The 20,838-nt window shown below is 44.2% G+C and overlaps 1 protein-coding gene across 1 annotated transcript in view; it reads left to right on the top strand.

Moving 5' to 3' along the window:
- Positions 9,693 to 20,838, top strand: part of JMJD1C (jumonji domain containing 1C) — a 147,952-nt gene continuing 136,806 nt past the window's right edge. Inside the window, exon 1 of the mRNA XM_021399569.1 lies at positions 9,693 to 9,840. The gene's annotated coding sequence lies outside the window, so the exon portion shown is untranslated. The remainder of the gene's footprint in view (positions 9,841 to 20,838) is intronic.

Here is a 20,838-nt window from a genome sequence, read left to right as displayed (position 1 = left end):
AGGTGCTTTATAATAACCATTTCCTCGAACTTTCATTTTGTCCTTCTGTTGTCACTAATTTCAGAAGGAAAAAGGCAGCGGATTTGCATTACATTAGGGCAGATGGGAGTCTCAAATTACAGATTTAATAAGAATTGTTTAAGGCTTCTTCCTACAAAGGGATTGTCACTCTCCAGTCCAGAACATCAGTGTAGCCACACCAGCTGGCTCACTACCTTCCTTGGAACTTTACCTTTCTGAATCATCTCAAGTAAAGCTCAGTACAGCCATGTAAATTCTGGTTCAGGTAAATAGCTTCACCTGAATTACAAAGCCAGCAGAACCAATTTCCTGGCATTTTCTGAAGTCCAAGTTGCATAGTGAGGTTTTAGATACAAGCCAACTTGCGCCAGGGAAGGTTCTGCATGTTTTGTTCTCTCATTACAGCGAAGATCACAATTCAGTGTTTTATAATTTGGAGTCATCTTTAGGAGTGTCACCTTCAGATAAAATGTTCTTATGTAGTTACTGTTGCAACTCAGTAATACCGCAGCAAAGTTTTCTCCAAACAGCATTGTGATTGAAAGAAAAAGAAATATGAGATACGAAAGAGAGACAAATAGAGGACTAGGACAGCAAGATTTATTTTTACATACTGTTCTTCCTTTCCATTCCCTTCAGCTTTCCTATTACCAGAGCTTACTAGTATTTTGGCCTATTACTCTTGAAGTACAATCAGTATCTAAGTATAGATGTAGATGTGAATCATTAGTACAGTACTCTGGCACCTATCAAGTTCTTGGATTTAGGATTTGGTACTGAGAGCAAGGCCACCTTCAGATCACTCAAGGAAGGGAAGTAAGTCTCCTGAAGACCATTAGAGCTCTTTTGCTCTAATTTGTGTCCTGCATGCAACTCCTTATTAAAATTTTTTCAGCAGATATTGTATTGAGCATTTTTGAATATTAAAAATCTGCACATCCTAAAGAAGATTATTCCCATGGATTCCTGCATATCATTCTATAAAATATCACTGGACAGTACCAGACAAGGGCTTTGCATAGGTAGAAATTTGAAAAGACTCGTTTCTTAGGATGAATAGAAATTTCAGGTCCAGAAGTCCTATGCAACACAAAGAATAATCATACAATGAAGTGTGATCTTGCATCATTTATACTAGAAGTAACAGCAAGACAGATACCTGCAAGTATTGAGGATAGAGTACTCCACAAATCCTTCTATTCTAAAATGTTTATCGCAATTCAATCATTTACTGTCAGTTGATGCTTTGGCAGCAGAACAAGTGCTTATCTAAATTTTTGACCTTTACTTATAGTTAGGACTTACTTCAGGGAGACAAATAACTCCCTGGTTTATACCTGCATCCACAGAGATGGTTTGCTGAGGACAAGAGCTGTCTGTTGGTTGAACTTTGGCAAAGTAGACCATGAAAACAGATTTTTGCTTCTGTTTTCCTGTCAAGAGAGTTGGTAGGAGTGAATGAACATAAAGAGACAACTGGCAGCAGAGAGGACAGACATAGCAAGCATGTAACACTTCTGGGGTGGGCACCCATGCAGTGGATGTGGACAGAGAAGTGAATAACTCCATCTGGAGTACTGCATCCAGGCCTGGGGCCCCCATCACAAGTAAGATGCTGAACTCTTGGGGTGAGTCCAGAAGAGAGCCAGGAAGATGATCAGAGGACTGGAGCACTTCTACAAAGGAAGGCTGGTCTTTTTTGGTCTGGAGAAGAGAAGGCTCAGAGGAGACCTCATTGCAGCCTTCTAGCACTTAAAAGGAGCTTATAAACAGGAGGGAGACCAACTTTTTATGCAGTCTGATGGTGATAGGACAGGGGTGAAAGTTTTTAAACTAAAAGAGGTGAGATTTATATTAGATATTAGGACAACATTTTTCACTCAGAGGATGGTGGAGCACTGGCACAGGCTGCCCAGAGAAACAGTGGGTGCCCCATCTCTGGAGGTGTTCAAGGCCAGGTTGGATGGGGCCCTGGGCAGCCTGATAGGGGGTTGGAACTAGATGATCTTGAAAGTCCCAACCCATGCCATTCTATGTTTCTATACGATTGAAAATCACTGTATGATGTAGACTTGAAGATATTAATACAAATAACAGTAGTCACTGGAATTTTTTAAGGTGTAGAAAACCAGAATAAAGAAGATAGACTAGAGAAGAAAGGGTCACTCATCTCAGTGATGCCCAGTGAAAAGACAAGAGAGAATGGGCACAAACTTAAAAAGGGGAAATCTTATTTGAGAATAAGACTTCACTGTGTGAGCAGTGGAACACTCAAACAGGTTGCCCAGAGAGGCTGTGAAGTCTCCAGTCTTGGAGATGTTCAAAACCTGACTGAACAATTCCCTGAGCAGCCTGCTGTAGGTGACTCTGCTCTGAGGACTTGGATTAGATGATCGCCAAAGGTCCTTTCCAACATCAACTAGTCAGTGACTCTGCAGCAATCTCTATTCAATTAAATGACACAGCATCAAACACAATCATCTCCTCTTAAGCCCAAGACTACAATCAAGTTCCTTCTCATCTCTCTGTTCCTATAGATCTGCAACTTTCAGACTGTCATTATAAGATGTAATGTTTCATTACTGTTCTCACAGTAAGGACAGTCTTAAATCAATTCCCTTTCCAGGCTAGTTTTAAGTGTAGCCTGAACAAATGTAACAGACAGACCTTGGAACACTCCTAAATTGAGAACGGCAAATTAATTGAAGATGTTACTGTTTCAGTAGAAAATTTCTGATAGTTTTAATTTGGTAACAAGGCCAGGAAAAATTAGGAAACCCTGTTGGTTAATCAGCATGGAATCAGTAACATTATTTGTCTACATCCTGTACACTAGGAAATATTAAGAGAACTTCTCCCAGACAGGTAGATATTATTAAATAATGGCTATTACTGAGCTGTAGAACACAACACTAATTTGTTGCCTTTCCTGACACAGAAACTTAACAAGACATGTGGCTGGATTATAAGAAAGAAACTTGTGTATCATTTTTAATTCAGTTTTGAGCTAATTTGCTGGCAGGAAGAAAGAACTATCATTTCATGAATAAAAATTGCAATCTGAAGAGTTAGTTAAATGGTAGTTACCACATGTGATAGTTACTGGTTTGGACAAAGATGATATAAACAAATTGTCCTTTAATGACACATAGATTACAATATAGCAAAAGCAATACTGTTACATTAGGAAAATGCAAAGGAATTTGTGTAAGATAACAATAAAAGAGTGATATTAAAAGAAACAGAACAGAGAAGCTGATGAGAAAAGATAGTATTGAACTTTTTAAAAAAGGCATTAGCAAGAGGAACTCTTTTTTTAAATGATTGTCTCTGAACTTTTCTTTCTTCCTTGATATCAGAAAGACATAACATTTCTGTTTCCCTCTCACCCAACAAGGAAGTAGTCATAAGTAATATTTGAAAGCATTTTTTCCTAATTAGCGATAACTAAGCTCAGCTATCTCCCATCTTGGATATGGAGTTTTTCCAGCCTTCCAAATATCTAATTAATTTTTTACTGTGTATCATGCAGCAGTATGCTAAGCTATCCCTTTACTGTAACCATTCCCAGTTTTAGTTATGTCAGAGTTATACTAACATCCAAATAATTTCAATGTAAAGCTGCTATCAGCAAGAGCCCTTACTTCCAGAAATGTCAAAGCCCGAGCAATTTACAAGTAAACTGGAGAAATTCACCCGGATCAGAAGATCTTGGGCTCACAGGAAAAGGCTCCCACCAAGAAGGGATCTCCAGAAAGAGATCCAAGAGATCCTTCCTTAGGGCCAGTCAGCCCTTAAATGAGGCCTAAGAGGGGTGGAGCCTGGCTCCACCCCTTCTGGTTGCACAGGTGAATTGCCTTCACCTGTGCTCCTAGGGCTGACTGGGTCTTTCCTCCAGGTACTCAATCAGTGGTTCAGGCCATGACTCAGCAGTTTCCATACACCTGATAAGAACAATGACACAGTCCTTAATACTGATTTTGTTGTTATTATTTTAAGATGCATGAGAAGCTTTATTTGAGATTTAAGTAGAGTATTAATCAAGTTTTAAAGCTTTGGCCTCCTGAGTCAGAGTTGTTGAAGGTGCTCGCAACACTTCATGGATTCAGTTGAAGTAGAAGGTTTTAGTCAGCTATAATCATTCCTCCTTTCCCTGTGTTGCCTTTATTAGCAGAGTCTCACACGGTATACTAGTTATCTTCAGTGAGGATAAATGTCTAGCTCCTAATTCAAAGAGAATTGATACATTTATTTTAGTGTTAATTATAAAGTGATTACTTAGGTATCATTCAATCATCACACAATTAAATTCTTCAACAAAGAGGCCGAGTGACTAGTAGATGCTTAACAGGGGTGGGTGCTTCCCATACCACATGTTTTTTTACTGTTGTCCATCTGCTGATTTTAGAAGCCTCATCACAGTAAAGAGATAACAACAAACAACAGTTTAGTGTTATATAACAATAAGTAAAAATACACTCTAGGTAACCCATAAAGTTGGTGCTTTAGGAGTTTGTACAAAATTGGTGTTTCTATAGGTATACTTCTACCTGATGCGCTGTTAGCAGCAGTGAAACACTGGCTTTAGATAGCTTAGGTTTGAATAGGCAGATGAGAGGGTGAATACCTTAAGATGTCAGGAAATTTTTGAGGAAGGGGATGCACAGAAAGCTATATTTAAGTTGTAGAAGTCCCTTCATTGGAAGTGTTCAATATTGGGTTGGACAGGGCCTTGATCAGATGAAAGATGTCTCTGCTCATGGCAGGGGAGTTGGACTAGATGATCTTTAAGGTCTCTTCCAACTCAAACCATTCTATGATTCTATGATATATTTCATTTATTCATCCATCTTTTGGTTATTCCTCATTAACAGGAAGAGAAAGAAATGCTAGTCAGAGCATATTTTATTTTCATCTCAGTTGCAAATTCACTGTACAACAACCCCACAGCATTCCACATTGTTGTCAGCACTGATAGAGTGGCACCATGTAAATTACAATGTTTTCTAGCACAGTTGTGGTTAGAGTGATTTGCAAATGCAATAAGCTGAAATCTTCCTCCTTTGTGTGCTGTAGCCGCAGCTAGGATGACATTGAGGAAGTCCTGCAGGCAATACCTGGGTGTGGGGAGTGGTGGTACATTTGCCTACAGTGTAAACATTGCAGTAAATTTGCGGCCTTTTTACAAGTAAGAAATCTGAGGCACAGGAAAAGATCAGGAGCAGTCAGCCAACAGCTCTGAACAGAGCTGCAGCTGTAGACAATCAGAGATAAGTAGTAGTGAGTCACTGTGTGGGATGTTAGTGGGAGATCTGGAGACTCCCTGGAGTCCCATAAGACTTGGCTCTTCTGTGATGCACCTTTGCACTTTTTGCATTACCCTCTGCACCTGCATTAAATAGATGCCTTTAAATAATAGCATTTTCTACTGAATCAGTGTCCCATTCAGTGCTCAAGGATTGCCTCACCACTTGATTATGTGTTTAAGGAAAGTATTTTTTTTCATAGGATGCATTAAGAACAGCCCTTGGACTTGATGAGGAAGGTAATAGTAAGGTAGTTAAAGACCAAAGTTAGTTTTGGAGGGTTAATGACTGGTGTCTGGGTGGGAGCGGGAAGCTTTTTCTCTCGGCTATGTATTTTCTAGCTGAGAAACTTTTAAAAACCAGATGATGAAAATTGCTACTAAGTAGAAACTCTTAATTTCCTAGTGGTGAGTCTTTGGAAACAAAATGTGACTTTCCAAATCTCTGATAAGTTACACACTCAAAGGAAAGTGACATTTATTATCTTCCAAGGAAACATAAAATGCATCTAAAAGTACACAGTATAGAATTTTAGGGAGAGCTGATCCAACATCCATTCTCCTTAAGAGTTGTGACTGTGACAAGTCATATTCCCTTCCTCAGTGAATTTTTCTTGCTGCAAAGTGGAAATAACAATTTCTAAACATAGTGTTTGTCTGTACGCAGAAGGTGCAATGACTGCCAACGCAGGCTGTGCTGTACTTCAACTTGAAAGTTAGAAATAGCTCCTTGTAAAGATCTTAATTTTGCAACTGACCTGTGTATATAGTTTCAGGGAAGTGGAACAGAAAATATGTAGGTATAAATAAGTAATTTAGCAGTCTGTGACACTTAAAGGATGCCATTAGTTATGTTCCATGCATGACAGCTTTTTCAGGTGACTGAATGTCCAGCTGAAGTGAGGTAAATAGCCATAGAATCCATTCACTGAAGATAGAAACAGCACCATTAATGTTTTTTTCAATTACAGCAGAAGATGGAAGATGCTGTGATTTCAAAATCATGGAAATAGCTTTTCTCACTGCTTGTAAGGATAGAAGAAAACTGAATCTTTGTACCCCTCGCTTTCCTATTCCTATCCCTTTGTGTCAGGATGGAGTTGCCTCCCTCAGGTGATAAATGTTGGTTATATTTGGGTGAGAAAGGATTGACCCAGCAAGTCATATCTAGCATCAGTGTCATTTTGGTTTTTTTTGGGGGATGGCTGAACTTTTTCTACTTTGCCTGTAAATTTTGGTACCTAAGTCACTCAGTTGTGGCATCTAGTGCCAAACCTGCACTAGAGCTGGGTGTAAGTGCAACAGGAGAGTTTCCCTAAGAAAAGCCTCCTGCCTTGGGGCTCAGCTTCAGGCACTTCAGTTACAGAAGGCTGGGGTGGGACGTGGGCTGAGAGGGGAGAAGCACCCACAGAGCAAGGGGAAATAGTTCCCTGAGGTGAGGCAGAGATTGCATAGAAATGGCAAGAGCTGGAGTCAGTTTGAGTTGGGTTGTGCAGAGAGGGGCATGGCTGAGCCTGTTGGGCTCGAAGGTCTGATGCTTGGCTCTGAGTCCCCATAGCTCTGGAAATTTGGGGAAGAAAGAGCACCTGCCCAAACAAATTGTGATTTATTTATTTAGTAGGGAGAAGCTGCAGAGGCAATGAGGGGCAGTAATGGGAGAGCTTGTCGGGACTCCTCCTGATCTCTGGATTTTGAGATATTTCACTTTGATTTTGTTTGGTATTCTCCAAGCTTGACAATGTTGGCTGTGTTTTGGTGTTGCCTGCAGGTGTCTGTCTCTGAGTGCTGTTGCTGAGCTTAGGGAGGTTGACTTCTCTGGCACCTTGGAGTAAATTGAAAGGAGGCTTCCTTCTGCTATTTTCTTCAGAAGATGCATCAATCCATACTGTCCTTAATCCTTTGAGTTCTACAGATTATGATGTTTAAACTCTTCAAGTATTGCACAAACAATTGTCAAGGATGTAGAAGTACTGCTTTGAAAGGGGATTGTTATATTGGTCTGACACCTGCAAAAGCTTCTGAGGCAGGAAGAAACCTTGCTGCAGTGTGGTATGATAGAGCACTGAGTGTCTAAAAGCTGGTCTCTGCATCTTCAGGGCTTAGGCCCCGGCACAGCATCATTGCTTTAAATTCTGCTGCAGCAGGAGACTGAGTTGATTTATCTCCACGCTGAGCACTTAGAGCTCTTGCTGTTTCCAGCTCCTTGCAGAGATGGAAGGTGAAAAGGAGGAAGCAAAGAAGGTGCTGGGAGATGTGGTGGGGAGCTGGGCGAAGGTCCTGCTGGCCTCTTGGCATCTGGGAACTGACCACTGAAATTTACACCTAAACATTAATGTCATTAGTTCTGAACTATGCTAGAACTTTATTCTGGTGTCATCACTTTGTGAGGTGAATTTTTGGAACAAATACAAAATATTTGATTCTTAATATTCTGTGATGAAGTATTCTAGTTTTTATGGTATTCTATGATAAATTCACAAGCTTAGTCTATTAGAATCATGTAACTCAGCTTTTTTTTTTTTGGCATATCTTATGGTTTGTTGCACATTAATACAATCTACTTAAGTGTATAATTCAGTAATAATCTCAAATTACTCTTTGGCTAAACAAGAGGGAATCTAATAAAACTATAGAGAGTTTTGATATGACTAATACTTATTTAGTTGCCATTGTAACTGCTTTTTACGCTTCTTAGGAATAAGTGCTCCATACTTAACGTAAGTATAATTTTGCTCATTCTGCAAGACCGCAGGTTTTTGGTCAGTGGTAGCATTACCTTGAAATGGGATGAAGGTCTCATTTTGCTCAAATGTGCTGTGTGTGGTTTTTTTTTTTTTTTTTTTCTGCAAATTCCATGGAACACATCTCCTCGCATCCCTAGTCTACTGCCAAGGTGATGCAAGGCAGCTCTGGGTTCTTACATAAATGTTATGTCTTGTGAAATATTCTAATACTTTTTTGTTCTCTTTCTTTAATTAACTTCTCTTGTACCAGAAGCTATTTGTTGCACTGAAATATATGGGAATGTGCTAGGCTGGCACTTCTGAATTATTGCTCTCGCCTCACAATCTATTTTTCACAAAGTGCACTATTCAAATTTGCTTTCCAGCATTAGATGAGAGATCATTAACCTGCCCTATTGAAAGCAGGCATACCAGTACAGAGAGCAGGAGTTCACGAGAGCTGCACTGCTAGTAACAGGATGGAAAATAACTTAGAACTCAGTCACAGTGTTACTACAGGGGCTGTGTAAAACAACAACGAACAGGGAGGAACCAATGCATAACGAGGCCGTTTTCCGAGGCAGAGATGGAGCCTCGAGTGTAGGCATGCTAGGCTCTGTGCCTAGCAGTGGTACTGGGAGCTGTGGGCCAAGGCAATGGGTGTGCTGGGGAGTTTGTGCCTTTAACAGCTTATAAGGGATAAACAAACGCTACATTCCTATACAGCTTGGTGCTGGCAGTAAGGAAAGATGGATGCTTGGCCGCTTAGGTAACACACAGCTGAACTGGAGGGGAGAAGAGGCAGTGCAGCTTGCAGATCCAGTCTCGAACTGGAAGCCGTGAAGTGACTGGGCCAGCAGCACCTGGGCTCCCGATGCCGAGCTCCCAGAACGGTGTGCCCCGGCTCAAGCCGGCTGTCCGGGCCCCCAGCACTGCCCCTCCGTAGGACACAGCGCAGCCCGGAGCCAGGCACGGGCAAAGCCTGAGGCAGGGGCCGTGCCCGCCGTCCCGCTGCAGGACCGGGCGCCGGGCGCGTGTCGGCGCACGGCGGACCCACGCTCTTCCCCGGGGACGGGCACCGCGGCGGCGCCGAGTCCCCGCTCCTCGACTCGGGGGCACGGCGCGAGACCCGCGGCAGGAGGGACGGCCGCCTCGAAGCGCACCGCGCCGCCCGGCCTCGCCCCTCTCCCCGCCGGGCAGGTGACGGCCGCGCCGGGCGCGAAGCTCCCCTCGGCGTCCCCCCGGCATCCGGGAGCCCCGACGGGGCCGGGCGCGGCGGCCGAGCGCTGCCGGACTCTTTGCCGCGCGGCGGCCGCTCGCCCCCTCCCCGCGCGCTGCCTGGCGGAGGGAGACGGCGCGTGGCGCCGGTCGCCATGGCAGTGGGCTGCGTGGGCGGAGTGGTCGGGGCCGCAGCGCGGCGGTGAGCGAGCGCGGGAGGGAGGGAGCGCGCGCCCCCGGCCCTCCCCCGCCCCGCGGTGTTTGCGTCGCGCTGCAGCGGCGGAGCGGCCCCCGGCGCGGCCCGGCCGAGGGGCGCGGACCCACCGCGCTGAGGGAAGAGCCCCGCGCTGCCCCCGCCGCGCGCCATGGGCGGCCCGTAGGGCAGCGGAGCGGGCTCGGCGGCGGCGCTGCGCGGCGGCCATGGCGGTGGCGGTGGAGACGCGGCCGGAGCTGGTGGGGAAGCGGTTCCTGTGCGTCGGCGGCGGCGGCGAGGAGCCGGCGGAGAGCGGGCGCTGGCGGGCCGGGGTGATCCGCGCCGTCTCGCAGCGGGACTCGCACAGCCCCGACCTGGCGGTAAGCGGGGCCGCGGGGCCGAGGCGGGGGGCGGCCCGGCCGGGCCCGGCGTGACACAGCCCCGCGGCGGGAGGGCGGGCGGCGCCGGGCTCCGCGGGGCGCTCGGGGGCCGGGGCCGAGCGCGGAGAGCTCCGTGCGGGGCCCGGCCGGGCCGAGGGGACGGAGCGGCGAGAGGGGCCGCGGGAATGTCATTGTTTCCGCTCCTTTTACGTCCGCTGTCACCGTGCGCTCGGGGCTGCGGGAACGGGCGCCGGGGGCCGAGCCGCGGCGGGGGGCACGGCCGCCTTTCCCCGGGGGGCGGTCGCGGAACGCGCGGTCGGTGACGCGGAGCCGTGCCGTGCAGTGCGGGCTGCGGTGCCGTCTCGTTCCCCGCTTTTGTGTCGCTCGGCGCTTCTGGAAGCGCGGTTGCACGCACCGCGGCGATGTGCGGCGGCGGCGGTCCGTGGGCTGCGGGCGGGATCGCGGCGCTGCTGTGGGCCGGCGGGAGAATCGCCCCGCGGGGTCGGGGCCGCCGCCACCGCTCCGTGTGCCGCGCAGGGCTCGCAGCGCACCGGGGAGCTCCGGCTTCCACACGGCCCAGGCTTCGGGCTTTGTTTGGAACCCAGAATGCGTGCTGCACCTGAAATGCTGCTGCTTTATTGGACCCTATTGTGGGTTTGTTGTTTGCCCGCTCTCCAGATAGAACTCGCGTTGCCCGTGGCCATCTGCATGCAGCGCCCCGTGTTCTCAGCTTTGGCTCTGCGAACATGGCCTGCAATACTTTCTTTGTAGAGCCTCCTCTGGTGTTGTTCTCAGAGGGCAGGATTCCCCACGGCCCGTATACGATTATGGAAGTGCTGTATAGCGAGCAGGGAGGTATTTGCTGGTATTTGTAAGGTAGAGCTGTAATTTGTGGACTCTGTGGATAGAGGTTCTATAAGGAGTGCTGAAGCGAAGGGCACTCAACCAGATCATTTCAAGATCGTGCCTCCAACTCAGCAGGTACTGCACGCTGCCCACTGTACATGTCTGCTGCTCTCGCAGACTTTGGCAGCCCAGTGTTCTCCTCCAGCGCTCTTCCCTTACAGGCTGGTGCTGGGCTTCTGGAGCATTGCAGGGCACAGTGCGCAGTTGTCTTGTTGCCTGTTCTCTGTCTCCAAAGCAGGAGCAGGTACAAATCACAAAGGGAGCGGGTGGAGGAAGCTGTAGTGAGGTTTCTGTTAACAACAGGTAGTTTCCTGGGTTAGGCTGTTCTTCTGCATTGTAGTTAGCCTCTCGCTAGCTGATATTTGCCACTATGAGCATCCTCTTCCCCTACCCCCCTGGGAAGAACAGTGGCATTTTTCTGTCGGGCCTGGTTCCATGTGTACCGTCTGTGAGTGCTGCTCCGAGCCATGCATGGCTTCTGTTTTTAGGTGGCCATCCCTGTGAGCAGCTCCAGACCCTTCTGCTGCTCTTCTCTGAAGCAAAGTGGTAATTCCTGCTGGCAGTTTCACTGCAGCCCGGGGGGTGCAGCATGAAGATGCTGAAATGGACTTTTAATCAGTGTACCTGTAGGTTCCCGGCCCCTCTGAGCTGGATGGCCTTGGCGGAATTACAGACAGTGCCCAGCTCCGCGAGAAGGTGGGCATTTCCAAGGTGGTTCCAAAGCGTCTGGCACTGAATTACCTCTTCATTCTGGCTTAATGAGTGCTGCTTCTTCGTTAGTGCTGTGCGGAGATGGCGAGGTGATGGGGAACAGCGCGGTGGGTGGTGCATGAAGGTGAGTTTGGAGTGAGAGGAAGAGCTGAGAGCTAACAAAAGCACAGGGGTAGGTGTCAGTATTTCAAAATGGGCGTGTGTGGACCAACAGTTCTGTAAATGTGAAGAGTTTTAGGGATGCATGGGCAAGCTTGGAGGCAAGTGAGGTACCTAATAATGGTAAACAGCCACTGGGCTTTGTAGGAGCACGTCTGTAGGAAACCAAGCTTTGCTGGTTGTGCTGGAGCAACCCGTTACAGCTGGAGCTCCAGATCTGAATTCTGGACCACCCGCTTTGCTGGGGAGCAGGCACGTGGAGACTCCAGTTATGATACACTAAGTTTCAGGGTTGTATTTTGATAAATAAATACTTGAATATTTTCATAGTTGAAATTACTGTCCTGGTAGGAAGATGAAGAGAAGTCAGTTACGTGGTTTTTTTTCTTCCTAAGATGTCTTTCCTATTCCCCAAAAGTATGTTAAATAGTTGTTCCCTTGCAATGCAGCTAATATGTAGTCTTTGGCTTTAAAAAAAAAAAAAAAAAAAAAAAAGACATTTTACAAAGACAGAAAAATGCCAGTGTGTCTCTTCCGTTGTTTTATGGAAATGTTGCCTTCATCAGTTTACCCATTGGGCACTCCTAAAGTGAATGTGGTGCACACTGGCTGTGTGCTCTAGGTTCTCTTGGTGATGAGTACTCTTGCTGTTGAATGCTGGGATCCTTCTTGCCTGCATTTGGAACCCACACCTCTTTCTTAGTCATCCTGCAATATTTACAGATCTTTAAAAAAAATACTGGCTATGCAGGTGCAATATACATAATTTAACCTGGTAGTTTTCTTGATGATTTTCATGGTCTGAATCACATTGTGATAGCTAGACATCTTGGTCTTTCATTCTTGAATGTTCCTGGTGCATGAAGAGTATTTATTTAAAAACAAACAAACAAAAAACCACAAGCAAATAAAGGTTTATATAAATGCGTATCTTTATATGTGTATATACGCATTTCAGTAGCTACTGACAGAATTTGTGGTGCTTTTCTGCTTAAGTAACAGTGAGTGTTATTGGAGGTAGCTGAGAATTGTATTTCTCCTTACTGCTTACTGCCTGGAAAAGTCTGTGCACTGCTCTGATGGCAGCGATAAGTCAGAGCAAAGAAAGAACAGGCCAGGAGGAAGGAGGCGGGGCGAAGCCATATGATCCCCTGGTCTCTGCTGTCCTGTAGGAGCTGCTTTCTAGGGCACAGGTTGGAAAATGCCTATTGTGTCACTTCTGCCAGGATTTGACGTGGTCATGGCAGAGATGATTTCCAACATTGCATTTAAAAAGTGTTAGTTCGGAGGAGTATGTGTGTATATATATTTACATTTTAAATCGGTTTAATTATTTTACTTACTGGATCTACTTCAGAGTTCTGTGACTGTTCATGCTTTGCAGTTGTATATTGAATATACTCACGTATCCAGCTGTCTGCTCTCTATATGAGTGAATGGAGATAGACTTCTAAACATATGATATGCCACCCTTTATAAAAATATGATGATGTAATTTGTAATCCCATATGCTTTTATTAATGTCAGTTCTGCTACCATGGCATCTACACATTGGAAGACAAAATCAAAAATTGAGTACTTCGGGCATCCTCACTGTCTTCTGACGGAGGTACCATATGACAATGTATTGTAGCTGTAGGTCATCATGGGTCGGGTATATTGTGTGTACATCCTTCGTAAAACTCTAACCTTTAGGGCTTGGAGCAGGTGCCTGCTTATTATTTACAGGGCAATTTATATGCGACTGTGGGGGAAATGCATGAATAATTTTACTAAACCGTGCTTTTGTAGTATCTCATCTTTGGTAATTTGCTAACAAGGAATTGTTAATTCAGTCTGTCTACTGAAGCCATCTGTGGACTGTGTCCTTTACCTGAATGTGCCCTCACAACAAACTGTTATGAAAACATCAGTACTGAACTGCAGATAACAAGAAAATAATCTGAGATAATTCTGGATAATCCGAATATAAAAGAAGATGTTTTCGAGATGTATTGCATATACTGAGAGTTTCCTACCAAAAGAGTAAGTTAAATTTGCCTTCCCTGTGTATGGAGCTGTTTTGGGGGCCCATAGTTCAATCTGAAGCTTGATGATTGCAGTATGGCTTTGTCACGCAGTCACGGAGCTGCGCTTCTGTATGTTATGCTTCTTTTCTGCCATACGTTGAGTTTAGTGCAGTGTTTTGCATTTTCTCTGTTTTCCTTTCCCTAAGCTACTATTTAAGGAGAAACTGAATGTATTATTATTTTTTTTAATGCATTTGAGCTATTCTATTTAAAGATGAAATGTTTTTCTTATGCCCTATTTTGGAATTCATTCTTTATTTCAGAATTGTATGCTTAGCAGCTTTTACTTGTTAACCTTGTAATATACTGAAGGATGAGGAAACATCTTCAATAAAAGTATCTTACAAAGTAAATAAAGAAATATGCTTTAATGTATAATTGTGCATAGCTCGGTGATGGTTAGGGGGATTTAAAAATACTGCATATTTCTCTGCTAGCATCTGGGGTAAAGATGAAGAGCAAGTTGTTGGTGAGGAGCCTGTCATGTTATTTACTCCAGCTCTGGGGGATGATGCTAAAAACATGCCAGAGTTCATCACATCACTGCTGCCTCTGGATCCAGACAAGGAATATTGTTGCAGGATGCGTTTTGCGTGAGTTCTGAATTTGGTTTGGAATGAGAGGGAGGAAAAAAAGTAACAGTAGAGATTCAGATGATTTTCAGTTGTTTCTACTGTTCCGGATGAGTCCTGAAGCCAATCAGAGCCTTGCGCGTTATGGTGCATATCGCCTGGGCAATCTTTTCTTGGCTCAGAAGTAAAGAAAACTTCCTATTTCCTCTCCGTGTTTCCAGTAAGATTGAGTTTGTCATCCTGTGTCTGTGAATGTCACCTCATCTGTCTTCCAGAGTTAGTGCAGTTGGTATCCAGTTCCCTAGTAACCTCACAAAAAGATCAAATACGGGAGTACTTCTGTGAAGCCAGCTGCGGGGCTTGGCGCTTTGTGCTCTCTGTGCCTCTCCTGCTCTTTGCTTTTGTACTCATCGACATTGGAATGTGGAAATCAACAGATAAATAAACCGGCGCTGATAGATTTTGAGGGTTTCTTTGAATGTCACGATTGCAAACAGAATTTAGGTGCCCTAATCTAGGGAACAGGTTAATTAATTGGTTTGATTATTAATTTCGTTTCTCAGTAAGTGGTGATGAATGAGATACGGAGAAAGGAGAGTTTGATCCTATGCTTAAATCTTTCAGGAGGCATTCAGAGAGATGCATTGGGTATTTTGTTCATCCAGAAAGCATTCATCTTACAAGTAACGTATTATTCCACATTCACATTACAGATTTTTCTAATTCCAGAACTTCACGGGAGCCTTTGGATGTCGCTTAGAAGGCTGATGCACAGCCAGCCATCTTAGGGTTTTTACAAGTGAGTAGTCACTCTGTAAGGAGCCATTCATTCTCTGCAGATGCCAAGATCTCAAAACCTACTAGAGAGCGGCAGGACTTTGATGGCAAATTAAGTGATGGGAAAGTGATTCTTCTAAAATTTGTGCAAAAGTAAGTTCAGCTGCTTTGCGATGCTACTGTTGGTGAGCTGCGGAGATGCTTACTTCCCCCAGCGATCCTGAAACTCTGCTGGGATCAGACTTGAGCTTCCGTTTCAGTAGGACTTCTGCTGCTTCTGGAAGAAGGTCAGTGTTGATCATCTAAGAAGTTTGCCTGAAGCTGATAGCAAGGAGGCTGTCTTGGAAGAGACAAACTGCCATAATGTGATTTTTACTGTCCGGTTTCATGCTATGGGCACTGATATCTGCTTCTTCTGCAGCAGTGATTTTCACCCTAGCTTTCCAGGGTAGGGGCTAAGGTGTGCTCTGCATGGACATGTGCGATCCGTCTGTTCCTTCTGAAGGTTACTGTGTTCGTGGCTGAACAAAAGCCACATTGCTTTATCATATTGACTTATTCAGAAAGTTGCTGCCATTAATTGGTGTGTTATTCTCATTTACCATTTATTTTCACTTCATACAATGGAATGAGAGCCAGGGAGCAAGAAGAACCTCAGAGATCTTGCTGTGTTTTGCTTTATGGCCTTATTTGGAGTATATACATATATATGTGTATATATGTGTGTGTGTGTGTGTGTGTGTGTGTGTGTATGTATATCTCTTACTACTTTTCAGAATTAAGTGGAGTGGAGGAATCTGGCTACTTATTAGGGAGCTGCCTCTGTGCATATAGAAACTGATGTTGGTCTGTATGGAGCTTCCTGGACACAAGAGCTGCAGAGTAAATATTAAGGCTTCTAACTCTACCATGGCAACATTTTTAGGCATTTTGGAGACTGTGGTTCCACAGACATTTCTCTTGGTGGCACTGCTGGCTTAATTTTTAACCCTGAACAGTTTCCTGGTCGGTTTGCCATATGGCATGCCAGGCAGTTGTGCTGAGGCTGAGGAGGTGGTATGGGATCACCTGGAGGCAAAAGGCTGAGGGAAGGTGCAGCTGAAGCTGGCCCTGTTTCCAAGAGAAGTGTCCCTGGGCCCATGGCCTAATGAGATGGTTGAAAGCTAGCTTAAATACCTTTGTGAGCATTGCAGGTAGCTACTAGATGCCCTAACCTGCTCAGCTCTCATGCAGGGGTCTTGTGCTGTAGATAGATCAATGATATTTATTTGTACTGAATAAATAATTATTTCACTTGAATAAGTAAATACATGTTCAAAGTAACCTGTACCACGATCATCCACTGTTTATTGATGCTATGCTTATTTGCAAAGGCAAGTTATGGAAAAAGAGATATGAAATACAGTACTTAGAAGGGAAACATAAGCCATCTGTATGTTAAAATGCATGCACCTCTGATGCCTCAGTTACAACGCTGCATATAACATTTCTGCGTAAATGTGATCTTTGTGCATGTTCCGATCAGCACTGTATTTGACATAGACTTTGCAATGAGTGCAGTTAGGCTTTGCTGCCAGTGATGTTGCTCTGTGTGACAGCACGGGTAGACACTGCTGGCCTAGGAGTTCGTCTGGGTCACCGGATTTCTCTTTCTTGGTGACCAATCAAGGCTGTTTAATAAAATGATCCTTTAAAATCCAGAGTTGTGCTGTGAAAGAGAGGCAGCTTGCTGAGTTGTTGCCAGGTGGCCCAAGTCAATCCTGCACGTCTGGTGAGGAAGGAAGAGAAAGCTGTATGTTGGAGGAACATTGGCAACAGGGGGTTTACTTTGAAACAGTCCTCCAACGTATTTCCTTCCTTCTTGTTGTTCTTGGCTTCTCCTCTTTCCTGAAATACAGAACTTAAACTTACTACACTTCACAAATAAACAAAACAACCCCAGCTCTGCTATCAAACAGACAAATGAATCGGCACAACCTTAGGAAATGCATAATGCTAAACTGCTTAGTTCCTCTAGAAAGTTTTGTGGAGTTCTTTGGTGGAGTTAGTCATCAATCTGTAATTCATTCTGAAGCAGAGCTGGAAGTTTTTCATTGGGCAGCCTTGGTCAGCCTTGGCAGCTCGATTATCAGAGGCAGGAGGGAGTGGATGCCTGGAGCGCATGGTTTGTGGGGAAGAGCTTTGTGTCTGCTGGGCTTTGGGCTCACAGTGATCTGCGAAGAATTAGAAGCTAACAGTGTGCTAATATTTCAGTCATACAGAAGCTGATGTGTTTGAAGACTGATTTAGAACCACATCGCGGGATCCTACGGACTGCCGCTGTGACACTTAGCTCTTCTGTCTCTACAATTCTGTTATGTCCTTACTGTTCTAGTTGTAGCGACTGGCAGCTTCATCCAGCAGGGTCTTTGGGTTTTATAGCCCTTGCTGGATTTTTCCTAAATGAGTTTGTAGGAATCCTTTTTTCAATCTCGGTGAACTTTTCAACATCCTGTGACAAAGCTGGGTCAGGCTTTAACTGTGCTTTGTTTGCAGTATCACTTGCTGCTGTTTCAGACATGTTCTGGTTCCTGCGTTGGGTGTACAAGTGAACAGTCATCCCTTATTTGCCATTTGCACGCTGCAGATGATTCTCTTAGCTCTGCTCTGCTCTTCCATACTTTCTTCCTGGCACATGTCAGCGTAGCAGCTTTCCTTTGCTATTTCTTAACTCAGGAAACTTGGAGATATCCGTTCAGGCTGTCAGTCCCTACCAGCCCTCGGTGCCTGCTTGAACCAGATTATTCCAAAGTGCAGAGTTTGTTTGCATACCTTAAATGGCTGTCTGCAGTGAGACGTGCAACTTGGCGTTATTTCCTCCCTTCAGGTTCTTTGGAATAGATTTAATTTCATACTGTCAAGTTGAATTTAAATGTTTTCAGGAAATAAAGTAACATTTAAATTGAGTTTTAAATCATAAACATTTTCTCCCCTGTAGTATATTGATGAATTTTACTTCAGTTAAGGCAACCAAGTTGTTGTGCTTTCATTTATATTGTAGTATACCAAGTATTGGTCAAACCTTGATGATGGTTATCTATTGAATAACAGTTCAGCAGTGAGTAAAGATTAAAAAATTTGAGAGGAAGGATAATGAAATATTTGTGGTTTGCTAACTGTTAATCTGGGTGGTCTATCCTAAATATATCTGATCCTCTTGTATACTGTCATATTTTAATGTTTGTATATGGGTCAGAATGTGATGTGAATATTTTTAGACAATGTTGTGACCATTTCTCGATGTGGTGGTTAACTTTTCCATGTAATAGGTTACTTATCAACTTCTGCATGATTTCTTTAAAAAGATAGTCAATTTTTTCTCATTGAAAGAAATTTCAGTATCTTTGCATGAATAGGAAATGGTTCACGTTCTTTTCCGCTTCATACTATATTTTTCCTTCAGATATGTGTACGCTATATTAATCTGTTCCTTTTGTTTCCTATACATTTTTACAAAATTTCATCCCCAGACCCCAAACTTGGTGGTTTATAACATGAAAAATCTGGTTCTATGTTGAATTACTTCTTGGGTAACTTACTTTCTAACTTCATCAGGTGGCTGGTTTGCTCTTTCTAAGCTGATTTTAGTACTTTAATAAAACATGGTGCAGATTCTTGTATTCTAACATGGAAAGATTTGCCTTTCAGTTGACAATTGGAAAAATGGCTTACTGACACTTAACTTTTTTGAGCTCTGTAGTAATGTCTTGTCCCAGTGAAACAAGTGTGTATCTGTGTATGTTTTGGCATGTTTTTTTTGGTCAAAATTCTTTTGTCACTGAATGGCTTTTGTGTTACCAAAGTTGTTTTTTAAATGTTTTTGCCTTCAGATGCATTTGAGTGTGGCTCACATCTCGATAACATGGCAGCACAGCTCACCAACTGGTTACAAATGTGGTATATAGAATAGAAGCTGAGCCCATATGTTACTTTTCTGATAAAATAATGAGCAGTAAAAAGCTAAGTACAGTGGTTTGTATCAGAACGTAATGGAACTGTGCAGCTGTTGCTGTTAATTTGGATGTAGTTGATATCTCTAGAGAGTTCTTAGGTTGCTTGGTTGAGGGAAAAGGACAGCATTCCATGGCGTTTTTTTGAAGTTGTGGTTCACGTTAAAGCAGTCTGGCTGTTCCCAGGTGCCTTGAACTCATGAGTTCAGGAATGTTCACTGATATATTTGCAAAAGTTTGATACTTGAATGGAAATAAGCATGGGTTCTATCTCTGTGTTCTTCCTTCTGTTCTTACAGGAGACGTCTGCCTTGGTGAGGAGCTCAGCATGCCTGCTCTTAAGAAATGTGCCTTCAGCTCAGCAGAGGGCAATGCAGAGAGGTGCAGAATGGGCCTGAAGGGTTTAAAGACGGAGTTGGGCAGCATTTGGAGAAATGGAGAAGAAAAAATTTAAATTATTTTTGCTGAGAACCTTTTGGTAGAGATATTGGCTACTCCTGCGGTAGATGTGGACTACCTACAGGCAGTGGAGGTGCTGCTCTGTGTGTGTCTGTCCTCATGCAGCTAACTCTGAGTTTGTGCTTCTTGCTGACTTCCCTCGCAGCTGATTTTTAACTAAGGCTACAATTGAATTGTGTTAGTTGTGAGATCTCCAACAGGCAGGTAGCCTTGATGAGGATTAGTTTATCAGATGTCTGGTAAAGTGCAAACTGACTGCAGCTTTATCCACCCTCTGGCTATTCGGAATCTCTAGAGTGTGAGCTTATTGTCTGAACCCATAGACCAACAGAATTAACCTTTTCTTTCAGTGCAAAGGGCGTTTTTTTTCGCCGACCTTAGAAGACAACAATGCCTAACTTAAATATGCAAGTGTGGTGCTGAAAGCTACTTTTAATTAATACCAAGTGCTTTCTTCACCACATTGCTGCCAGCATCGCCCACAGCCCGTACCTTTGTTTTGTAGCCTGCTGGTGAAGCAGTGGGCAGTGCAGATTTTGGAGCCCCAGGCATCCTGCTGCAGCAGCAGCCTCCTCACCGCCAGCACAGGACGCATCTGCACATCATGTCTGAGTATCTTGCTACAGAACTTGACAATTGCTGCTGTAATACTCGTGCAGTAGAGCACGCAGGACTTCACCTCTGCTGTATTTTGCTGGTATTGTTGGTCGGGAGAAGAAAGCTGGGGTTGTGGATACGGTGGTTATGGTGCTTTAGTGGTGAAAGCTCTTGTGATATGCAGTAAGGGTGGACTAAGGGCAGTGTGTGCTGTTAAGACATGCTTGGAAATATTTTTCTGTTTCTCTGTTGGTAATTTCTGTATAGAATCATAGAATGGCTTGTGTTGGAAAGGATCCCAAGGATCATCAGGTTCCAGCTCCCCTGCCTGTATAGACCTTTAAACTTTTCCCCAACCTGTCATTAATGTTATTTAAAATGGAAAATAGTTGTTCAGATACTGTAGTGAGAGATTTTACTACCAGTCTGGAGGAAAATGAAAACCCGCTTCAGCAGTCACGCCAAGCGGCTTAGCAGTGTGAAGGGGGGATAGCCACTGGGACTGGCTTCAGCTCGTGGCATGTTACAGCATGCGTGCATTGTGGGAAATGCATTACTGTGGAAAAAACATACAGCAAAAAGTGTTCTAAGTGTTACTGTAAAAATTAATGGCAAAGAAATCTTCCCATAGAGTGGTTAATAGAATTGCACTTCCAACTTGAAGGCATTATGAAGGTGCTTTGAAATGAGTGCCGTAAAATAACATCCGCGTTCTGTGTTTTTCTTACCTTCTAGAGTTAAAAATAGCAAACCACCAAG

Source organism: Numida meleagris, chromosome 5 (assembly GCF_002078875.1).
Source record: "Numida meleagris isolate 19003 breed g44 Domestic line chromosome 5, NumMel1.0, whole genome shotgun sequence".
Lineage (NCBI taxonomy): Eukaryota > Metazoa > Chordata > Aves > Galliformes > Numididae > Numida > Numida meleagris.
The sequence above is the reverse complement of the archived record's forward strand: the minus strand, read 5'-3'. Positions and strand labels throughout refer to the sequence as shown.